This window comes from Amblyomma maculatum, unplaced genomic scaffold (genome assembly GCF_055883805.1).
Source record: "Amblyomma maculatum isolate TAMU_Amacu unplaced genomic scaffold, ASM5588380v1 scaffold_13, whole genome shotgun sequence".
In the NCBI taxonomy this organism is placed as follows: Eukaryota; Metazoa; Arthropoda; class Arachnida; order Ixodida; family Ixodidae; genus Amblyomma; species Amblyomma maculatum.
The window spans coordinates 32,256,780-32,280,364 of NW_028146738.1; the positions used below are offsets into that span (position 1 = coordinate 32,256,780).

Here is a 23,585-nt window from a genome sequence, read left to right on the forward strand (position 1 = left end):
CAAAGGGGATTAGACTATTATATATTGTTCAATAACATTGGGGGAAAAAAGGGAAACCAGGAATAACTGGCTGCACATTCTGAAATTTAATTGGAGTTGAGTGTATTCAACCACCTTCTGATTCATCCCTTGTATAGGCATATGGTCCAGTTTCTAAATGCTTTTGCTTGTGGTTATGGCTTTACTGCATAAGCTGAAATAACTCTAATCGTAAAGTATTGGTTCAGCAATTCATTACGCAGCACATAACCTTTGTCCCACCCTGTCAATCACAGGAAGCAGGTAGCCTTGCTGGTAGTTTGTGGCATGAACACCTGCAAATTCACATGCTCAAACATTTGCAGCACTGAGATGGGGCTGGTGCCGGCAAACAGCATGGCTGCTGACAGTAGCACGTTGCCTGCTGGCTTGCCGTTCATCATCGGTTGGCTCTTCCATGTAAGGCAGTGGTGGTTCGCGCACATCGTCTGTACTTGGAGCAGAGTCCCATCAGTCACACGACTTACACTTTTGCAACAGGAACAGCATTCACAGCATACTGTGAACAGCTTCTTGAGGCAGCTTTCAAACATGATGAACTTCCTCTCATCCTGAGGAAGGGCTTCCTCAGTGCTGGAGTCAAGTCTGAAAAAATACAAAGTTCGGGTCATTAAATTGTAGAGTATTTTTCTGCAGAGGTGATTGGAGGCTAGAATTTAACAGGATTAAAAAGCAGCAGTAAATATAAGGGCTGCCCAAACTGGCACTACATCTATGGTGTTCTAGTGCATATTTTTTCATACCATGCGCTCTGCTTTTAAATAATGTAAGCACAGGTTTACAGAGCTTCAAGAATTTTTACAATGTTACACTGATGCTGTCTGAGCAGCTCCTTGTGCCACTGAATATTTTGAAAGTGTTTGATGGATCAAGACCTACTTGGTGAATATTTATGCATAGTGAGGTTTATGAGGAGCACAAATATTATGCACACATTCACATTTCAGTCACGCAAGCACAGACAATATGGTACTCATACAAATAGAAAAACGTAGTGGAAGGAATGGAACTAAAGACTTCTAGGTTTAGCAGTGGAAACTTTTGCCACGTGTGCTTTGGGCTGGGTGTGCTAACCCACTGATGCCTCTGATCCCCCTACTCATGAAAGTGGTGCACACCCTTATGTGCCCTTGTTTTTCCTAAGTCATTGATTTGATAATCATACGATCATAATGGAATAACATGCGGCACACAAAGTCGCAATTTTTACCCTAGGAAGCTTTTGTTAAATTATGGGACGAATTGCGAGTGCTCCAAGTTATCCTTCTCTTCTTCAGTCTGAGGCATCCGACTGCATGGACTAGACGCTTGCCTTGGGATGAGGAGAGAGTGCTCGATCAAGTGGAATTGAGGGCCCTGTTTTGGAGGAAGGTGATAAAGGAGGAGAAAGGAGGCGGTGCAAAGGTAGGTGCACTTGCAGTGTTGCTGGCCTCATGGTATGTTTCACTGGATTGCCTGAGATCTGTCTGCACCTGCATATCTCTTCTTGAATAAACATAGAAGTTCCCCTGCGTATCTGTAAGTTGATGAAAAAATAAGAATAAAACACATGCACTGTGAAGTGCTATTTGTTTATGCAAATGCAACATCATTGATCTAGTTGCACAACATATTTCAGATAAATTTTCTCTAAATATTATAGATGAATGCCTCATTATCAGTTTGTAAAGGTTACATTCTTGATATCATTTGTTACACCATGCATGTGAAATGCATGAATACTTTCTTTGCTGGCTTTAAAACTGTTCCAACATTCCGCCACAACATTATACAGGTTGGACCCGACACCACCTAACTGCCGCTCCCAGAATTTTTTTAGCATTCATTGATACCACTGGACAATGTGGAAAACAAATGTTTGCTTGCTCTTCCCATACTGAAGATTGAAAACACCCTAGGTTAGGCCGTGGTTCAACTATGGTGCCTAATTATTATACACAATTTGTGCTTGTTAAATACGGAAATGAAATGAGCACGCTACTGTTAAGAGGAAAACCTTACGTCGCGTTTGCACATCCCTGCCATCAGTATGGAAGGAAGCACTCGAGACACTTCTGGTGGTTTGCGTTGAATTGTCCACCATTCGAGGCGAAGTTTGCACTTCCTCAGTGGTCAAAACTTCATACTGCGAGTCGAGTAGTTCCTAAGAAAAGGGAAAGCTGTTAGCAGTTCCGCAAGATATAAGTATAAATTGCAACAAAGTTGACATCTATCATGTGAACTTACCTCAGACCTCCTCCGCTTTTTTTACTGGTGTACTGGGCTAAAGGTTTTGCGTTAATACGACGTCTGGCTTGAGGCGATCGTGCTTCGCTTTCATGCCGAGGCTTCGATCGAGCGACATCAAGGTTCATTTCATAATCTTCTGGTAAAAAATGATCATGTACACACGAACCTGTCGTGTGTACATCATCATTTCGCTCCTTTACGTCAGGGCCACGACGTAAAGGAGCGAATAGCAAACAGACGGGGGCCCTATTCTCGACACACATGGCCGACGTTCGGTGCCATTTTGTTTTCTCTGATTGGTTCTCAGAACAGTCACGTGTTTCAAAATATGTAACCTGATTGTGTGCTTACATTACCTGGCACCATCCTACTGCAATGTCACGCGTACGTCACAATTTCAACAAAATGGTGAATTGTCGAGAGTTGGGCCCCTGCTTTACTCTCTGTGCAGGTTTCTGCCTCCTCATTCTTAACCTCTCCTCAACGCCTCATATAACTTAACTGTCCTCCTATATTGCGCGACATTACTTGGTAGCGCAGGCCTCTTTATTAGGGAGTTTTAGAATAGGGGGACCCAAGGCTTGGGGCCCCCCAAGGAAATAGCGCGCGGCAGCGCAACGTGCTAGCCGAGCGGCGAGTTTTAGAATAGGGGCTTTCCCGACGCAGCGGAGCCGGGCTTGCGTTCGTCGATTGCAGCGCCACGACGGTAGCCAAGGAAAAGCATTTTAATAGATAAAAGCCAAAAACGCTATCTTATTCGTCAAAAAGTACTATTATTGTGAAAATACTATCTTAAGACTACCGGTTATATAAACCGTTTTCGTCAGACAAGACGAAATCGGCCAATTGTCAATCCAGGCTGAGACCGGGAAACCTCATTTGAACCTTCCGCGCTTTCCGCCGTCTGGTCCCCATGGCAACCAAAGGAGGCGAACTCGCTAAGCCTAGCAGCTCGGTAAATCCGGAAGCAATCTGAAAATATAGTGCGTTTTATCGCTAAAATTTGGTTGTGCGGGCATCATGAGACATAGCATAAGCTTCGTTGGCCTTTCGTTTTCCATGAACGCGTGACACCATAGAGCGATGACGACGAATGTGTGCCGAGGCGAGCGGCCGCCGCTTGGCCGAACGCCGCCATGTTGCCGTAACCCAAGCGACCCAACGGCGGCTTGGGGCGAACGCTATTTCCGAAAAATAGGGGCCGCCCCTAGCGTTAACCCACGACCCCAAGCGCGCCTTACGTTCTGCGTATGCGCATTTCGACGCCCCAAGCTCCTTGGGGGCCCCAAAGCTTGGGGCCCCCTATTCTAAAACTCTCTATTCTCTGAGGCCCTACTCGCCTCATCATAACTCCGAGCCCTCTGATACCTTCATATTGCATAATCGTTGCGCCCAGCAAACAGCAAACTAAGAGATAATGTAATCATCTAAGTTCAACGAAAATATTTAGATATGGCTTCACCTGTCGGATATCAGCGCTAATTCATTCATTCATTCATAAACCTTTATTCATGAGGATGACCTGAGGCCTAGAGGGGAAGGGGGTGGGTTAGGTCAGGTTGAGGGCGCCAGACTCCGACATGAAGTCTAGCAGGGCACTAAGCTTGCGCTTGGCGTTGGTATTGGGGGCTGTCCAGTCTTCGTAGCTCTGAATGTGGTCAGCAGATGTGTAGCGTGCGCGGAGGCCAGCCGTGCCAGGACAGGTCCAGACCAAGTGCTGCAGGTCAACGGAGTCAGCAGGGCAGTTGGGGCAGCTGATCTTGGTTCGGCGCCATTGACTCAGGATGTCCGGTGTGTACGCTGCACCGGCTCGCGCCTTGTGAGTTAGAACTTGGGCTGGACGAGAGAGGCCGGAAGGGATCGGAGGATTAATACCGGCGACAAGGTCCCGCAACAAACCCCTCCGCTCATGTTTAAGCCGCGTGATGACAGAGTCCGGTATGATGAAGGAGACGGGAGAACAGTAAGGGTGGTCCGAGTTGGACGGGCCCACATCAAGGCTATGCCGGCGGTCTTCCTCTAGCTGCGCGCCAGCGGCCTCGTGGGCCATTCTGTTCCCAGTTCCTTGTGCGTGATGTCCAGGTGTCCAATGTATTCGTACCGAGACTTGTGAGGTCTCTCGCAGGTATCGGCAGCGCTCTTTGATGCTGTGTTGTACCGAGGTCTTGTAAGAACGGGCTTTCAGGGTTTTTATAGCCTCTTGACTGTCGGTTTAGATGTGGATGAAACGATCTGTTCCTTTGGTGCAGTGTTGAAGGGCCTCGTCGATGGCTGTTAATTCGAGTTCAGTTGCGGACCAGTACCTGCGACCACTGTGGCTAGTGGCGTGCAGCTGTGAACCCTTTTGGTAGTAAGCAGTGGTTGCAAACGTGATGCCGGTGTCATCGTCATGATATAGGGCGGCGTCGGTATAAATGCGGAGACCGATGTGCTGGTCTTGTGTATCAATTATGTGGCGTTGTCGGTGATCTCTTCCTGGTCCTTTGGTGTTGGTTGGAATGGGTTTTGGATCTGTGTCCATGGTGCTGTAAGGTGGTCCAATATGGGCAAGTGTAGGTTAGCTTCGTCAAAGATTCGAGTGAGGAGGCGATGCCCGTTGGGTGTGTGACGCAGGCGAGTTTCATGATTGGCTCGGTGCGTAGCAATAAGTGCATCCACTGGTGGGAGCTGAGCGAATCTGTGGAGCTCCGTGATGCGCGTGTGTACGGGTAGACCAGTTATAACCCTCAAGGCAGAGTTATAAAGTAAGCCAAGTGTCTTGTAATTGGCTGCGGTCAAGTCAAAGTAAGGGGCACCGTAGCGGAGCTTAGCGAGCAGAATAGCGACGGTGAGGCGACGCGCTACCTCCGTCCCTGCGCCCCCACTCTTGCTGCTGAGCCGTTTGATTAAGTGGAGCGTTGGCCTCCATTGAGATTTTAGCTGAAGGATCCAATCCTTAGCAGTGCCATGCTGATTAATGGGAACGCCAAGTATCCAGAGATAACCTTCGGGGGGTTGTGCTATATTTTGACCACCGAAGTGAAGGTTGACGTCCACGCCGCCAGGCGGTGGATGTATGACCAGAAATTTAGTTTTTTTTTTTCTGGGGATGGACGCATGCCTGTAGAATGAAGTTCAATCTCGATTGTATCTAGTGCTAGTTGCAGCGTCTCTGTTTGTTCTCGAGCCGTATTACGGTACGTGGTCCAGAGCGTGATGTCGTCCGCATATATTGTGAACCATAGGCCATCGATTTTATCTAGTTGCCATGCGATTTTCGCCATGACGATGTTAAATAAGGTGGGGGAAATGACTGAGCCCTGAGGCACACCCGTGCGGTTTGTAAAATGTTGTGCCGTGTGATTGGTATCGATTTGAATTTCATAGGTTCTATTACTCAGGAAGGATTTCACAAAGTTGATGACGCGAGCTCCAACTCCAGTGTGGATTAGCGCGTCGACAATGGCTTGATGGCTGATGGTATCGAACGCCTTGTGTAAATCGACAGCTACGAGTATGTCAGGACGGCCTTTGCACCATCGGCGTGCTCTGTTCAGGTTGGTGTGTAGAAGATAAAGGCTGTCCTGCGTTTCTAGCTGAGGGCGGAAGCCAGTCTGGAACGGGTGAAAGTAATTTGAGGTCTCAAGGTAATGTGTAAATCGATTGGTGACCATGCGTTCCATTAGCTTACAGACGGTTGATGTTAGAGAGATCGGTCGCAAGTTGGCACGTTGCGTGGGGTGTTTTCCAGGCTTGGGAATGGGGACGACTACCGAGTGTTTCCAATGTGGTGGTAGGCAGCCCGTATCCCAGTGCTGGTTGATGAGGTCAAGCAAATTTTCCTTAGTAGGTGTGCTGGAGTTCCGGAGCATGCTCCAAGTGATGCCATCTTTGCCGGGAGCGCTGTTCTTTTTAACTTGTGAAAGAGCATATTCGAATTCAAATGTGTTAAAGGGGGCGTTAATGCCAGTAGAGTCTGTGGATGGAACAGGTGCATAGGTGTCAGGTGGGGGTGGTGAGGCGGGTTGCGGAAAGAAAGTGCGGGCTGCCTCCTGTTCAAGCTCGGTAGCAGTCTGACTAGTGCGGAGGAGAAGGGTTTCTCCGGTATTTGCGGATTTGCTCTTGCCGTTCATGGCCCGGAATGCTCTCCACAGCTTGCTGGTGTTGGTCCTATAGGATAAAGTGCTACAAAAGTCAAGCCATCGACTTCTGCTAAGGCGTTTGCTATAGCGGCGTGCCTCAGCAGTGAGTGCTATAGCGGCGTGCCTCAGCAGTGAGGCGACGAAGTTTTAGAAGCTTTTTGTATTCTCTTCCAGATTGGAGATAATCGAGTTCGGCTTGTTTTCTGCTTTCCCATAGATTAAGCAGGTGAGGGTCGGGCACAGGAACGTCTTCTGTTACTTGTGTGATTGCAGTGGCTGAATCACGGGCGCGTTGAAGGAGTGTTTCGACTGGCAGTTCGGCGAGATGATCGTCTAAAGCCTGTCGGAAGTTTTTCCAATTGATGGTACTTCTTTCATGGCTTTATTTTCCATTAAGGCTCATAGATGGCGCTGCTGTGCTAGGGGCTCTAACCAATATGGCTCTAATGGTGAATTCCAATCGCAGAGCAGGAGCACTTCCAGAGCAACGTTTTCTGCTCCTTTCGGAGCAATTGTCTTCCAAACGCAGATCCGGAACACGGATCGCGTCTTCCAAACGCAGAACGGGAGCAATTGCCGAGCAAGGGTCGCTCCGCGGAGCAGTCAAAACTGCTCCGCCGAAATCGGGGGAACCGACCGGAAGTTTGCGTGACGTGACTTTTCGAGCGGCGCTTGCGCATGCGCTAGCTAGCGCATCCATTTCCGGTGGCTCGCCGCGTTGGCTTCTGGTCTCTTAGGGTGTCTAGATGGGCGGCGGGGGTAACGCGTGCCTTTTCTTCATGACGCCGCAGTGGCGCCACCAGCGAAAGCCCGGTTCATGACCGTTTCTTCCGGCCGTCGCCACGCATGACAGAAAGCGACTCGCTTCCCTTTTTTCCAAGTGCAAATGAGTTTATTGCAAACAAGCTGTCTTACGGGAATAGGGAAGGGATGTAAACATATTACAAAGGCAGGGGAGCCGAGTTTAATGCTGTTTTTTTACGTACAGCGTGTTTGCTGCGTTCCCAATTTTTCAGGCAAGCAACTCCAAACACTGTTATGTCACTTCCTCGTTCTTAATTTTTTTTTTCATTAAATGTTCCACGCCATCACAAGGCAACGCGAATATATATTAACACAGTGCTCAGCTGTGATTTATGCGTGTGCATGGGCGTAAGCATACCTTGTGAATAAATAAAATAAAACGAGTGCATAAGCTTGTATTGCAAAACGGTATCTTCTAGCTGAACTTTTGAAAGTGCAATAAATGACATGCACACATTAGTGTTTTTGAGTCAGTGAAGTAACACACCCCAAAATCATGCCTATGCGTTCAAAGCACGCGTCTCAATTTCAGGTGTTTTCTTTTTTTTTTCGCGCGTTTTCACTGGCCAGGTTCTTGCTCTTGACTAAGAAGTGGAGGCGCATGATAGAGTAAAACTTGACGACGCTGTTAGTGATCTCAATCTTATGCTCCTCACAACCGATCATAGGCGGAGGTTTGAGCTGCAGAAAAGAGGCGAAGTCTGCGAGACTTTCTCGCCTCAGTTCAGTGACTGTGAAGCAGTGACTGAAGGTCTCCTCGAGAGATGTCACGAGACTGTTCAAAGCATCAGATGAGAATATGAAGTTCCCCATGCTTACGTGGGCTGTGAGAGCGGCCACAGGCGGAAGGGGAGCTTCTGGCGATGCCAGCAAACAGTGGCACAATCGGCACATTTAGTCTTTGAAAGAAACTTTCGCGCCACGTATCCTTACAAATAGAAAATCAGCCGAGAATCACTTTTTCCTACCGCTAGGCTGCTGTGGTTGTTGTGAAGCTGGCAAGCGCTGAGCATTTCGTGTGCCGCCTGCACATTCCCTATGTCCAGTAAGTCGTCCACATACCTCTGCTGGGTCTCTGCTTTTGCTATGACATCATCGGTGTCAAGCAAGCTGCTTAGTAGACCGGGTGAAACATTCCCATGATCAGGTGACTTGGCCAAGTTCATGAACTCCACAGTGTTTATGGAGATCAAGAACTGAACGGGGGTTGGATGGTCGTTACTTCCTGTCATTTGTCGCAAAACCCCAAACAGTTGCTCCAAGATGTCTTGGCTTAGTCTGGCGGTCATTAAGTACCTGTAGCCTATATTTGGACGACAGATAATCCAAGAGGGAAAGAGTGCTCGACAGCGTGACTCGGAGGCCTTCTGCAGTGCTCCCTGATAAGAATCCCTCCTTCTGAGCACAGCGTTGCCACTCATCAGATAGGTGAGGAAGTCACGAAGTCGCCGAGATTTCGCAGAGTTCGGACGGAGGGCGGCAGCTGGAAATCTTGAAGTCATGATGCTGATGATCTCCTGCATCAATTTGGCAAGTTCATCGGTCGCGTGAACTGAACCGTGGTTGTGCTCAATCTGCTGTCTATACGTGAAACGACCACGCCGGACATCATCAGAGAACAAGCGAAACGCATAATTTACGCGCATTTTCTCGAATGTGTCGGGCCTTACAACAGCTTTGTGCACCCTGGGCATTGCCTTCAAGCCGACATGGCTTTGATCTAGCTGCCATGCGGCATCAACGTGACTGATGGATGCCACGCCCTGAGGAGTTGTTAAAGGGTGCTGGAGCAAGCTGTTTCTTACATTCTTCACCAAATGGGGAAAATCGGAGACGAAGTGCAAGGAGCGGTTCTTGTCCACAGGGTGCGGGGACTTGCAGACAACTTGTCCTGCTTTCCCAGAAGTTCCAAAAATACGCCACATGGAACGATTCCAGCTAGCAGCGTCTGTTGTTATGAAATCCACAAAAAGTGAGGCGTTTTCTGCCATTATCACACCCTCCACTGTAATTTTTGCTAGCACATCAGCTTTCACGTTCCCCTTCGAGGCGAAAACGCCAAGCACCTGGTGCCACTTTCCCGTGAATGGTTGGAAGAGAACAACTAGGGCGTGATCCGCCAATTCTGAGCTGGAGCTAGATGAAAATTTTTCGAGGTCCACCAAACCGTTCACTTTCCCGTAGTGACTGACCGTTAGGTTCTCGGAAAGTTTAATTTCATCCATCATAATGCCGCCATGACGTTGCTGCTCCGTCATGCATATGCATTTTTCCTAAGGCAGCAAACACCCGTTTGTTGAAGCCGAATCCGCTTCGAAATCCGCGCAGGTACCGTTGGAGACACGTTCTGCCGGGCAGCAGCATGATCTCCTTGCGCAGGTGCTCATAAAGCCGTTTGCTCCTCATCCGCATTATCAAGCATTCGAGCAGCCACTCGCGCTGGTACTTAAAACCCTTCGTGCTTTTCCGCTTTGAAGCATTTAAACAGGCCATGACCTGTGACTGTTGTCTTACTGGCAAATTTTCTATTCTTGACATGAGCGCGCAGCTTTCTAGTTTTGAGTTCTTCCTCCTCATCTCTTCCAGTTTTGTCTCAAGAGTAAACATATTTCGCTTCAGTCTCTTGAACTTTGCGGTTACAAGCTTTCTCTTCTTTTCGCGCTCCCTCGACCTCCGGTCCTTTGTTCTTTTGTACGACAGCTGATTTAGGAGCAACTTTTTTTGCGTATCGGCAATGCAAACAGGAGTCTCCTTGACTTGTGGCGATGCCGACGCATTTGGAGCTGAATGTTGTGTTTTCGTGGATTCTTATATTCTTGGATTTCGCGAGGACGGTGTCAAGTTGGTCATTGCAGATTATGCCCTGACATGGAATCATGGCATCCACGTCAGCCAAAAGGTCCCCAACCTGTTCACGAGTTTCCAAATCCAGCTTCTGTGTTACGGCGCCTTGCACGGACACGGTGGCTCGCAGTTTTGACGCACAGTGCTCCAGGAGTATTACTTTCACCAGAACGATGCTCTGTCCGCTTTTTCTGCAAGTCGAGAACGCAGAGGCGCCAGAATCTTCAATAGAGTGATGTGTCCAGCCGCTGTGGGATACCGTGCAGGTAGTGAAGTCAATGTCAACCGGACGAGGTGACACTTCGGTTACAGACGTAGAGATACCTTCACTGGAGCTTGAAGGTACTGGATCGTCCGGCACTGCCTCAAGGTCGTGGCTGTCATTTCTGGCAGCCTTGGTTGGGCGGCAGCCTGTGGAATTCTTCGTCTTTCGTTTCGCGGTCACCTTTCTTGACAGGTAAGCAGGAGCATCGGGCAGGGCAGAAGGCACGGCATCTTTCGTCAATCGTGGGTGAGAACGTGGGAGGCTAACAACGTTGCCTTCTATCATATATTTGTAATCCCGTTCGATACACTCTTGGTCAAAATGCCGCTGACACACAACGGAGTGTGGCTGCAACCTCTTGTCGGCACGCTGAAGAGCAAGCTCCCACCTTTTGAACAGTTCGGGATCCCGCGGCGCCGAAAACAGCGATACTTTCAGTCCTTTTCTCGATGACTTGTAGCCGGATTTTCAGAAGGGTGCGAAACAAGTTGTGCCCTTTTTGGTCTTCATTCCGATCACTTCTCACAAAAAGCGCAGCGCCTGCTCCGCTACGGTGCTTGCATGTGGACGATGACAGGCAGCAAACAGACGAGAAAACAGGTATCTAGTGTCGTCTGTTTATTGTTTCAATGCCAGACCGCAAAAGTCTCAGTTTCAGCTACTATTTTGACTGATAACGCAAGTAATAAGTAATGTTTTTAAACAAAAATGAGGTTAACAAAACGCGCGATGCGATTGCGACAAGGAGCAGACGATCCGCCGGTGAGCACCGGGCGGAGAACAGCAGCGCCAGTTTCGTCGTCATGAAGCGGAGGCACGCGGAACTACGCTTTGTGCCCTGCCGGTCGGCACACCTACCCATCTAGCCACCGTAGTACAGTGGCTAGATCATTCTAGCCACTGTAACCGTAGGTCTGTGCAACGCGCCGCTCCATAGCAGACGATCAGTATTTGCCGCCGCCATGGATGGTGATTCGCGTCGCGCTCTTGCGCTCGCTTTGCTTGAGGACAGCGAGTCGGAGAGCAGCAGTTCCGACTCATCTGTCGAAGAATCAACTATTTATATGTCAATCGTCCGTGTAAACTCAAAGCCGCACACGTTACAGCTCGGCTCTGGAAGATTGCAAACATTCGGTACGTGAACCGAAGTTTTCTTCCATATTAAAGAAAGTGCTGAAGGAGTCTTACCGTGTGTGTCCGCGCTCGGCTCTTCGAGCAAGGAGGATATAATTGCATAAACGGCTGATGTAACCTCCATATCAAAGGGAAGAAAGGCTGCAGGCTTGCCAAGCAGACGACGCGCGCACGAAAAGCGCGGGCTAGTGCAAGGAATGATGGGTACTTTCTCCGTCTCCGTTTGCTCGCGAGCGCCACCTACTTGCTCCGGCCAGAGCAAGAGTATTCGAAACGCCGAGTCTGGGAGCGTGCTCTCCGCCGAATTGAGGCGTTCTGTGATGGAGCGTGCGCGCTGCTCCAGTTCTGCGATTGGAATTCGCCATAACAGTGTCATGAGCTACGAAGGCTGACAATATGTATGCGGCAAGCGCGGAGTTGGCGGGGCTACACGGCGTACGAAATAAAGGCCTCGGATTTTACGTTTTTCAAGGAGAAGAAGCTCCGAGAATAATGGATCGCAAATATCAACAGTGCCGGACAGACTGGGAGGTAAGTTAATTAGAAGCGGTGCGCTTATCCTTTTACTGACGCCCGTCTGCCGCCGCTCTGGCTCGCACGACAGCACAGCGTACACGCGATTAGGCGTAGCACTAGCGAGGCCGCTTGCAAGTTGTAGCAATGGCACCGCGCCGCAACCTAGGTTGCGTCCGTTCACCTTTTTCGGCCGCATGCTGAACGGGTGAACACCGATATATGTAAGGAGCTGCTAAAGCGATTCAGCAAGTCCGAGATCTGGGGAGTTCGACTTCTAAGCCGGACGTTTCGAGATCTTCCTGTAAAACAAGAGGGCGGTGCAAGCCTTCCTCGCGGATCCTGTCGTCACCCTGCGCGGCACCGCGATGCGCTTCGCGTACCGCGGCAAGCTCAGCACAACCGTTAGGCTTTCCGAATGACCTGGAGGCTCTATGGGAAGCTTGCATGAAGCGATGCATGCCGGGTAATCCGCCATGATGATGTCGCTGACAGCAGACGGCGGGCAGCACAGCCAGGGTGAATTGAGCAAGTGCCTTGTATTTTTGACGGTCCACCGAGCAAATACACGGCTTTTCGTGCGCTGCTCTTACGTGCGTGCAATTGTTAACAGATTCCTGAGGAACGTACGCGTCTACGCTTTGCCCGAAAAATCGGTCGCGCTATGAATAAATGCAATTGCAGTGCGACGCGGACCTATTCTAGCTACGCGACAACGACTGACTGCACTATATGCGTCTGGACCTGGCCGCCCGTCGACATCGCCGGCATTAATGATTCTAGTTCTAGCAAGTATGTAGTTTTATACTTGCCCGGATTGATGTCGTTCTCGGGTGTGTTGGCCCGTGCGAACCATTCGCGTCGGCATCGCTAGAGGAATCACTTGCCTTCTCGCCCTCACGCAGACGTATTGTTGGAATAGTGAAGAACCCGAAGTCGGCCTGTCCGATCACGCCAGCATCGTCTGCGCGCACTACGCGACTATGTAGACGGGGATGTGGGGCAGTGCCGTGCTGCGTCGTCTGCTGTCAACGACAACATCATGGCGGATTACCCAGCATGCATCGCTTCATGCAAGCTCTCTATACGCAATGTGGTCCGCGCGTAACAAACTGCACAGCGCGGAGACGCATACCGCTTCATAACTTTTCATTGGCTGGCGCATATTTTTATGGGGGGGGGGGGGAGGGGGGGGCTTTTAAGCCCGTATTTTTCCCCGAGAGGCGCGCGGGTGCACCGTCGCAAGCGGCCTTAGGGCTGCAGATTGCTTTCAGTTCAGTGATGCCCAGGTCGACGACAATATGTTGGAAAACTTGTCACATTCTCATATCGCTATGGATTTGCCATAGTAGTTCTGCTAAGTAGGCTGGAGTTTTTCTCAGGCATTCCTACAAACACCAATCATCGCTGAAACCGCGTGCATTCCTGGCTTCCTTATTCAGCTGTCGGGAGAAAGCCTACTTGCGAATTCCACCGCGGTGGCTCAATCACCTTTGCATTTGGCTGCTGATCCCAAAATCACGGGTTCTGTCTTGGACGCGGCAGCAGTATTTTTGATAGAGGCGAAATATAAGAATGTACATATGCTTGATGCACCTTAGCAAACGCCCAGATGGCTTAATTCCTGATTTGCCGCTTCCAGACGTGAAGCCCTCAAATAAAAAAAAATACTTACAGCATAGTATGAGTCGAGTCTTGTTTAAAAATGGTCATTGTGAACACATCAAAGTGTTGTGTAACTATATGATCATCCTGTTTACAGATTTTCCTGGTTCATTCCAACATCAAGCCACAGGGTCTGGGGAGCCCACTTCGAAAGCAAAAAGACCTACATGGTTCTAGTTCTCTCTGTCTTTCCCCTAAATCAGCAAAAGGTGACAGAGAAGCGTCCGCCTATACGAAAGGTATAGCAACTAACTCTAAGCCGAGAAATATGGCATCCACATTTCTCCATTGTACGGATTACGAATTTCTGTCACCTGCAGGTTAATGCATGTAATGTTTAGTATTGAGTTGCAAAGTAGTCATAGCATGAATCCCTTATGTAGCAGGTGCTGCTGCAGATTCCATGTGCTGAATGTGAACAAACTCTTTTGAGAAAATTGTCCTTATTTCATTATTAGGTAGTCTCGCCTTAGATGTGTGATATGTGGTACATAGGAATTTGGCTTATTCTTACACCTTTCTGGCATTTATTATTGCTATTCAACTTTTAACACGCCCACTTTGGCTCCTAAAACCACACTATTTTGTAAATAAATGATATTTTTCTCCTTGTTTCAACTAGCGCACCCAAAACAACTCTCCCTACCAGTACAGATGAAGCTGACCACACCACCATCGATGATCAAACTTCAAGTGGGACAACCGAAGATCACAACTTCAGCTTCCCGAAAGCGAGAGAAGTGTCCTTGAGAAAAATGCTGCACAAAAGGAGAATTTCAATGCTTTAGAATAACGGCACAGCACAAAAGCAGAAGTTGAGGCAACTAAGAAAAAGCTAGCAAAACTGCAGCAAGAACAAGCCAAAGTGAAAAAATTGTGCAGTCGATTGCAGCAGAAGAACAGCTAGGTTAAAGCTTGAATTATCAGTGCTACACAATGAAGTCAAAGACATGAAAGCTAAAGCCAAAAAAATGAATTTGCATATGAGGTGTTGATTTAAGACTTGAAAAAGCTAAAATACTACACGACCTTCACGTCACGTGAATGGCTCAATGCATTGTGTTTTTTTCTGGAGCCAGAAGCCAAGCGACTACGTTTCTGTCATAAATCAAATGCAGAAGGCGAAAGCAGGAAGCTTATTCTAACTTTGAAAACCCAGTTGACCCTTGTGCTGATGCATCTGCAACTGAGCCTTGATGGAACAGACCCAGCCTACAGGTAAGCTGTCCACTTGTGCCTTTTGGCACATTTCTTGCCCCGAAATATAACAAAAGGAGCATTATACACAAACAGTGATGTGGAGCTGCATCTGTGAATTTTTGATTTCAAATCGAAGTTCCTGCTCTCCATGGCATAAAAAGGTTCTTATTTGCCTGTCAGCAGCTCAGATTAGCACTGTATTGAGATAAAACTGTTGTTCAGTAACAAAAGGTCTCTTCGATTTGGCTGCACCAGCTGCACTAGTTCAAGTAGTGCTGCACCGTCGTCTTCGTTTTGCCGGTGCACACGCGCCGCCTGCACTTCTCTCCTTGTTTTGTTAAGGTGCAGGGCTAGTTCTGCATGAGTTCTCGCCCATCCTGCGCTGGCTGCAGAGGAGGTGCAGAAAAAAGTGCAGCATGGCATAAGCGCCACTCGACCAAGAGCAGACGACGCTGCGCATCGTTCTGCAGAGATTTGTAAAATCCGTCTCCTTTAGAACCCGGGCGGTTTGTTGCTGACGGATCCACGAATGGTTGCTTATACAGGGTAGTTGAGATGCACGCTGGTGATTAACATTTTGTTAATGGAGGCGCGGAATTATATGTAGTTGCGGCCACATGTAGTGGTACGTGGCCGCCATACAGCACCGCGCACGTTGCCCTATGTAGTATTTTTTTTATCGTGTTGTGTAGCACTGGTCTTGACTTAAGAAAACGGGCAGTTGCGAACAGAAATCAGTTGCGATCGATACATTTTGTGTCGTGCCAGGTGTGTGTGTGCCACATGACAGCGTGCACAGCGATTCTGCGACATCAAACTTGTCGCCCATTTAGTAAACATAGGCGTCTGAGAGTCAATGTATACACCGCGCAATGAGGTACATGCGTTTTTCATTTTCAGCAGCTAGCGCTTTTGGACAGAGGTTTGTGAAATTCCTTGGATTTCGAAACGCTAAACGAATCAAGTGCCTCGTCTTATTTAAACTAATACTCGTGGCACCTGCTTACAATATTAATTCTCTCGTACTCAGGCGCATGTATGGCATCTTCGCAGACCAGCCGATATAACGAACGTGCAGTCGCGCATACATTGGTCAATTGGCTGCATTCAACGTCACTGTTAGTCGTCATCACTTTCCAAATTAGACGTGACCATGTTATAGCACGCGATACATGAAATGTATACTGCACCCACGCATCTGCTAGGTCGCAGAGTCCTATATTTGCATACTCATGTTGGCAGCTGCCTACGCATGCCAGTGTCGGAACTGGCACTGCACGCTCACGTGACCGCCTGACACCGCTGCAACACGTTTCAGAAGTAGTGCAGCCAGTGCAAGCCAAACCGAAGAGACACAAAAACTGAGCTGAATGTTCTTACTTGAAACAATTCTTGCCCTAATGAAAGAGCGAGAAAAAAGGAAATATGGGTAGATTGATTGTGATTTTGGTTAGCAGACACTCCTAAAGAGCAACTATGACTCAGAATCATTATATTTGCTTAAGTTGGCCTTGTGTTATTGCTGTTAAAATGCTCTTTACTCTATTGAAATAAGCAGGTGGTATCACCTACACACAAAGTTGTCTTGCGATGCTGCATGCTTTATTACAGAATAAATACAAATGATCAAGTACAGTTCTATAGATCATATCTGCCATATTACAAGAAAATGTCTTGATGCAATTTATACTGGAAAATATGCTCACAAAAATTTCTTTCTTTAATAGGTTTTACGTGTCAGACGATGGCATCATGGATGTGGATCACCTGACTGGATTTCCTGAACAACGGGCTGTGTCAGAAAAGAGGAAAACACACAATATTTCAACCAGATGGTCAAATGATGTTTAAATCGAAAGGCTGCAATCATCCAATTTTTTCAACTTGTTATGCAGGTGCAGACATAGATCCAACCTGTCATCTGTGATAAGTACCGACCTGAAGTGTTCTCTGGAAAAGTATACGACACAGTCGATGGCATCATGGATTGTATTGAAATATTTATAGAGACTTCATCATTCTTCAGACTTCAGAGTGAAACATACTCACTCTACGAAAAACATAACATAGCTAAAGACCTGATAGTATGCAGGCCCAATGGGTTTGTCATATTTGTTTCAGATCTTCCCCGATATGGCCTTAACACTGTCGTGGGGTGCTCGACAAGCTCTCACCTGGGCACAGTGTAATGGTGGACAGAGGATTCACCATTACACTGAATTTCAGGTTACCGTTATGCAGTTGTCCCTTTGCAAATACTTCCACATTCATTGGAATTTTGATTTCAAGAAGGTGAGCCTCACAGAAACTGCATGAAACAATATCATCTGGACTTGCACCCAGAAATGGCTTGTGGCTTGGGAGAAAACGTCCACATTCTCTGACATGAATGTCAACATGGCTCTCATTCTTACTGATGAAAGCTGCTTGTGTCTTGGCTTCAAGCTGCAGCCCTCTTTTCATTATGTAGGTCGGACGGACTTTTTTGTCCATTACTGCATTAATGACAGACCGTGCGTCATGGGGCCCCATATTTGTCTTACATGTGTGCACCCACGTATAAACCCAGTGTGCAATTGAGGCTGTGATTAGGCCTTCCCTGTAAGAGTGGTACAAGGCCGCTTTTCAGCCGTATGGCTGCCCTAATGACTGTCACCTCTTCTTGCGTATACGATGTTGAAGGACACTTCTCTCACACATTCCAACCACTGGGAAGGCAGTTTAGAATCTGTGGCTGTGTCTGGCTCCACAGCTTTGTTTCGATGGGCAAAAAATCATTTGCCTCCAACACATTGGCAAAGCACTGAAGGCCACTTTCCTTTCAGTTTTCCGTGCAGGTACCCCAATTGTGGGGCGAAAACGTTTAAGTTTTCACGCCCAAGTGCTGAATATGCCACTCGCCTTTTGTGGCAAGTTATTGCAGCACTAATCCTTTGTGATGTATCCTTGCAGAAAATTGGGCTCTTAACCTTCTTGCTCACTGCCCTTGGGCTCCTTGGCTGGTACCACTGGCGTTCTTTCTCTGTACAAGAAATTGAACATGGTACACAATCGAGATCATGCTGTGCAATGTACATAAGACCATACAGCAGACAACAGAGATGTTTGCACCCCCCTTTCCTGCAACACATGAGCAGTAGCTGGTGATTACCTCACTATCACACTTCCAGTGCTGACTTTGTAGACTGTTCGTGTCGACATAGATGCCAGCACTTCAGCACGGACAATAGTTTCTGGGGATTCCCTGGTAGAAAACTCACGTTTTTGAAGATGGCCGATGTAAACAGGTACAGGCCATTTTCTCTGTGCTTCCTTCCTTCTTAGCAGTAGGGATGCATCAAACAACCACTCTTTGTATGCTATGAATAAGTGTTAGGAATTGCAGTGTCCCAAGTAACTATGGTCACAAGTAAAAGACTTCCTTACTAAATCAAGATGCATAGCATTAAGACATTGGGCTCCCTACCCAGAATGTTTCGACCCAACTACTGAAAGTAGATTCAAAAGCTATCATTTATTCTGTAATTTTGTCATGGTGCTTTGTTTAGAAAACAATAATTTGAGCTTTATTTTATAATTTTGTTTGTTTAATTTGCCATGTGCTTAAGGTGTCATTCAATGCCAAACACCCCACACATTTCGATCGGCTACCTTCAGTTTGTTTTAAAACAAATATTGTGGAAACTTATCCCAATGTGAAAAATCAAATCCAAAACATTTAAAAAAAATTATCCGTGAGGTGAGTGCAGTTTGTTCTGAATCACAGCAAAAGCCAGAATCTGTGCAAATGCCATTGAAAATACTGTGGAAGAAGGCCAGGTCCAGACGGCAAGGCAAGAGATGCCGTGTCTGGGGTTTATTCCGATGGTTAAAACCCAAGCGCGTGCCGGAGCCGGCGCCGCGGGACGATGATGATGGCATGTACAAGAGGAAGAAGATCATGGTATGTACAAATGAAAGAAGATCCGTGGAGGGCTCACACAATATGCCCGGGGGGGTCGGAAGCGGCCAACCTGGCCGCTCCTAACCAACCGATGTACCGCGGCGCACAAATGGCTTCAAGCGAGATACATGAACAATTTCAGTTCCACGGTGGCGTCGGTCGGCTGGGAGATCAACAGGTGTGACTTGGTAGTTTACTGGGGACGTTCGGTTGATGACCTTGTAGGGACCAAGATAGTGGCGCTGAAATTTATCACTAAATCCAGGCGTGCGCAGTGGTGTATAGAGCAGTACTTCGTCACCAGGACGAAAAGAGACCACGCGATGCTTCGAATCGTAGCGACTCTTGCGGTCTTGCTGGCACGCTTTTGTGTTGAGGCGGGCAAGATGACGGCATCGGGCCACACGGGATAAGATCTGGGCTGGTAATGATATGAGGAGTAATCGGGCGTAGAGAAGAAGGAAGTGTCGAGGATTGCAGTGGAAGGACGGCCGAAAACAAGGAAAACTGGGGAGCAACCGGTAGTCCGTTGTACTGCAGTATTATAGGCGAATGTGACGAATGGTAGAACAGTATCCCAATTTCGATGATCCGGTGTGATATACATGGATATCATATCGCTCAGTCAGACCGTTAGTCTGGGGATGGTAGCTTGAGGTTGTCTTTTGGAGGGTGGATGACGCACGAAGAACTTCGGATACGACTGTCGATAAGAACGCCGTCCCGCGGTCACTTAGAAGCACCCGAGGAGCGCCATGACGCAATACAATTGACCGCAAAAAGAAATTAGCTACTTCTTCAGCTGCACTAGTCGGTACAGGGGCCGTCTCAGCATAGCGTGTAAGGTGGTCGACAGCTGTTATAATCCAATGGTTACCCCCATCGGAGAGAGGTAGGGGACCATATAAGTCAATGCCGACTACGTCGAATGGTGTGGAGGGACATGGAAGAGGCTGTAGGAGGCCAGCGGGCGAAGAAGTCGGCCGCTTGCGACGTTGGAACAGATTTCAGGAAGCGACGTATTTAGCTACGGTAGAAGATAGGCCAGGCCAAAAGAATTGTCTTTTCACGCGGTCATATGTTTTGTCAAAACCAAGGTGACCTGCGGTAGCGTCATCGTGGAAAGCCGCCAGTATACGCGGGCGAAGCGCGCGCGGCACGACTGGGAGCCAACGAGTTCCATCAGGGCAATACACGTAGCGGCGTAGTATGCCATCTTCGAGCTTGAAATTGCGAAGCTGTCGGCGAAGCCTAGCATTGGGCGGGTTCGAAGCGCCGATAATTCGGTCGATGATGGGCCGGCAGTAGGCATCAGCTAATTGCTGCGAGCGGAGTGCGTGTTTGTGCTCAGAATCGTCAAAAGAAACTGTTGTGATATGCGTCGGGGGAAGAGATGATCGGCTGTGGTTAGAGGTGGAAATGCGTTGCGAAGAAAAACAGCAGGCTGATTCCGTAAGTGTACAGCGAGAAAGTGCGTCGGCGTCTTGGTGTTGGCGACCCGATTTATAAACGACGTCGAAATGGTATTCTTGCAGGCGTAGAATCCAGCGGCCAAGTCGGCCTGTCAAATTTTTCAGTGAAGACAACCAGCAAAGGGCATGGTGATCGGTCACAACTGTGAAGGGCCGACAATAGAGGTAGGGGCGAAACTTTTGAACAGCCCCGACGACGGCAAGACATTCCTGCTCAGTAATGGTGTAGTTTTTCTCAGCTGGAGTCAAGGTCCGACTGGCGAAGGCAATGACTTTCTCACGCGAAGTTGCATCGTGCTGCAGAAGGACAGCGCCAAGACCGTGACCACTAGCATCAGTGTGCAGGATGGTAGGAGCGCTGTCGCTGAAGTGGCCAAGAACCGGATCTGATGTGAGGGCGTGCTTTAGGTCGGTAGAAGCAGTGTTGCACTGTCCAGTCCACACGAAAGAGCTGCGCGCTTTAAGTAGTTCATGAAGTGGCGCAGCAATAGTTGCAAAATGCCTTATGAAACGCCGGAAATATGACGCCAGGCCGAGGAAACTGCGCAAATCTGCAGACCGTTGCGGGCGAGGAAAGTTGAAGACCGCGCTGATTTTATCAGGGTCTGCACGAATGCCGTCATGGCTAACCAGATGTCCCAATATTTTAATTTCCTTCTGTGCAAAGTGGCACTTCTTGGTGTTGAGCTGAAGGCCCGCTGAAGAAAGACACGCCAGGACTTGATTCAGGAGCGTGAGATGGTCGTTAAAAGTTGCCGGAAAGATAACAATGTCGTCCAAGTAACATAAACAGGTTCTCCATTTTAGGCCACGAAGTACCGTATCAATCATTCTTTCAAATGTCGCTGGTGCGTTACACAGGCCGAAGGGCATAACATTAAACTCGTAAAGTCCATCGGGAGTTGCGAAAGCGGTTGTTTCTTTGTCGCCTTCATGCATAGGTATTTGCCAATAACCTGAGCGGAGATCCAAGGTCGAGAAATATTCGGCGCCTTGGAGAGAGTCAAGGGCGTCATCTATTCGCGGCATCGGGTATACATCTTTACTGGTAATTTTGTTGAGTGCGCGATAATCAACACAAAATCGTACCGATCCGTTCTTTTTTTTTTAACTAATACTACTGGGGAGGACCATGGGCTTTTTGATGGACGAATAATACCGCGACGGAGCATGTCATTCACATTTTCTTCAGTTACTTTTCGTTTCGAGAGAGAAACCCGATAAGGTCGTCGGCGTACGATCGAGTTACCTTCAGTAATGATGCGGTTGTGTGCAACACTAGTCCGTCCCAGTGGTGGGGAAGTGGCATCAAAAATGGCTTGGTGGGCTTGAAGCAATTCCAGCAATTCTTTGCGTTAGTGCGGCATGAGGTCCAGACTGATTGTTTTCGACAGCATGGAAAGAGAGACGCGCGATGAATCACGTTGCTAGCGGGGCGGTGAGAACCATCATGGACTTAGGGTGAGCATCCACTATGCATGGCAGGGAAGTTCTTTTAGTCAGCACGAGGGATTCACGGGATGTGTTCGTGGCAGCTACTATCGCTGAGCTGCTGCGGAATCGTACAAGACTTGATGGGAAGGCGATTCCACGTGCAAGATGACGATGAGATGGTGCGATGAGTACGTCTCCGTCAGTGATATGGTCAGGAACGACGGTAAGTAGTTCTTCGCACTGAGGAGGCAAAACAATATCAGCTGCGGCAATGAGGGGATAATGTCGTTCAGAAAAGTCAGATGCAAAATCACTGTCTGTCATATGGATGATCCGGTCGCCACAGGAAATTAACGCTGAAGCAGTTGACAAAAAATCCCATCCAAAAATCATCAGATACGCACAAGGTGAAAGCACAGCAAACTGCACATGGTGGCGGACGCCGTCGATAACAACTCGCACAGTGCACTTTGCTGAAGGGCGCAAGGGAACGTCATTGGCTCCACGTAGTTGAGGTCCACCATATGGTGTCGTCACTTTTCGCAAGCGGTAGCACAAATCAGCGTGAATAACAGAAATTGCAGTCCCTGTATCAATCAAAGCTTCGACAAATAATCCTTCAGCGAAAACAAAAATCATATTGTAGGGGCGATCAGGAAGACGTTTAGTAAGTTCGCAGAGTGCAGTTTGACCTCCGGCAACTGCATCATTTCATTTAGTTTTCCGGATGGCGGACAGGAAGAGTTGTTGTGGGACGGAGCGGAGAAACTGAGCGGCGTTATGGGGATGGGGAGCGGCGTCGAGATACATGGGCTTCACTAGGCTCAGACGAGGACACTGGAGGCGGAGGGAACCGACGAGGCGGGCTGGGAATAGACCGGCGTTGATATTATGAAGCTGAAGGCAGATCAGTTTCGAAGGCGTCGTAACCACGGCGCTCGTTCTGAAGGCGGCGGCGACAGAAGTGGGATATGTGTCCTCTAATGCCACAGTAGTAGCGGACTGGTCGGGAGGGGCGCCAAGGTGCGTAATATGGTGATGCAGGTTGAGCCATCGCCATTGCATTGATGTGATTGTAGGGCAGTGACAGTTGGGACGGCGGAACAAAAGGAGGGGGTGATGCTGCGACGCGCGCAAGTCGATGCTGGGCGGGGTGCAGGAGGGTCGGACGCCATAGGTCGGGTGATTGTTGCCAGCTCATCTTTAATGATGTTGCGGAGACCGGCGTCATTAGAAGGTACGGAAGAATGATCGCACCCGTGTCGACATAGAGGCTTGAGGGCTTGGAGCTCCTCCCGGATGATGGCTCGAATCAGTGCCCGCAGATCCAGGTCAGCAGAGGTCGGGCCAGTAGCAATGCCGGGCTGCAATCGGGAGGACGGCAGCTGGTCGATGCGTTGGCAGGTCGCAATAATGGTGTCAACAGTTGAAGGATTCTGGGCAACTAGGGTGTTATAAGCCACAGAATTAATTCCTTTCAAGATGTGGTGTACGCGTTCAGGTTCCGGCATGGTGGGACTAATACGCCGGCAAAGTGCAAGTATGGCCTCTCTGTAAGACACGTACGACTCATCGGGGCCTTGGAGGCGAGAGGCGAGCTTGTTCTTCGCGACCTCAGTCCGAACTGCTAGGTCCGCGAAATATTGGCGGACTGCTGCTCGAATGTGGCCCAGTTAGTAGTGTGGGGTTCGCGGTTAATAAACCAGGTTCTGGCGACCTCAATGAGGTAGAAAGAAACATTCAGAAATTTTAGAGCATCGTCCCACCGGTTGTAGTTACTGCAGCGTTCATAGGTGTCCAGCCAGTCATCGACGTCTTCATCGCGACGACCAGCGAACAGCGGCGGGTCGCGTTGTCGTGTGGGCACAGTCGGAGGGGGTGGTGCAGCCGAGGTAGAGGGTCCTGCCGGTTCGTGGGTACTC

The 23,585-nt window shown here is 48.7% G+C and overlaps 1 pseudogene; it reads right to left on the reverse strand.

Annotated features, from left to right (window-relative positions):
* Nucleotides 1–269: 269 nt before the first annotated feature.
* On the reverse strand, nucleotides 270–23,236 carry LOC146172518 (uncharacterized; annotated as a pseudogene).
* Nucleotides 23,237–23,585: the final 349 nt, after the last annotated feature.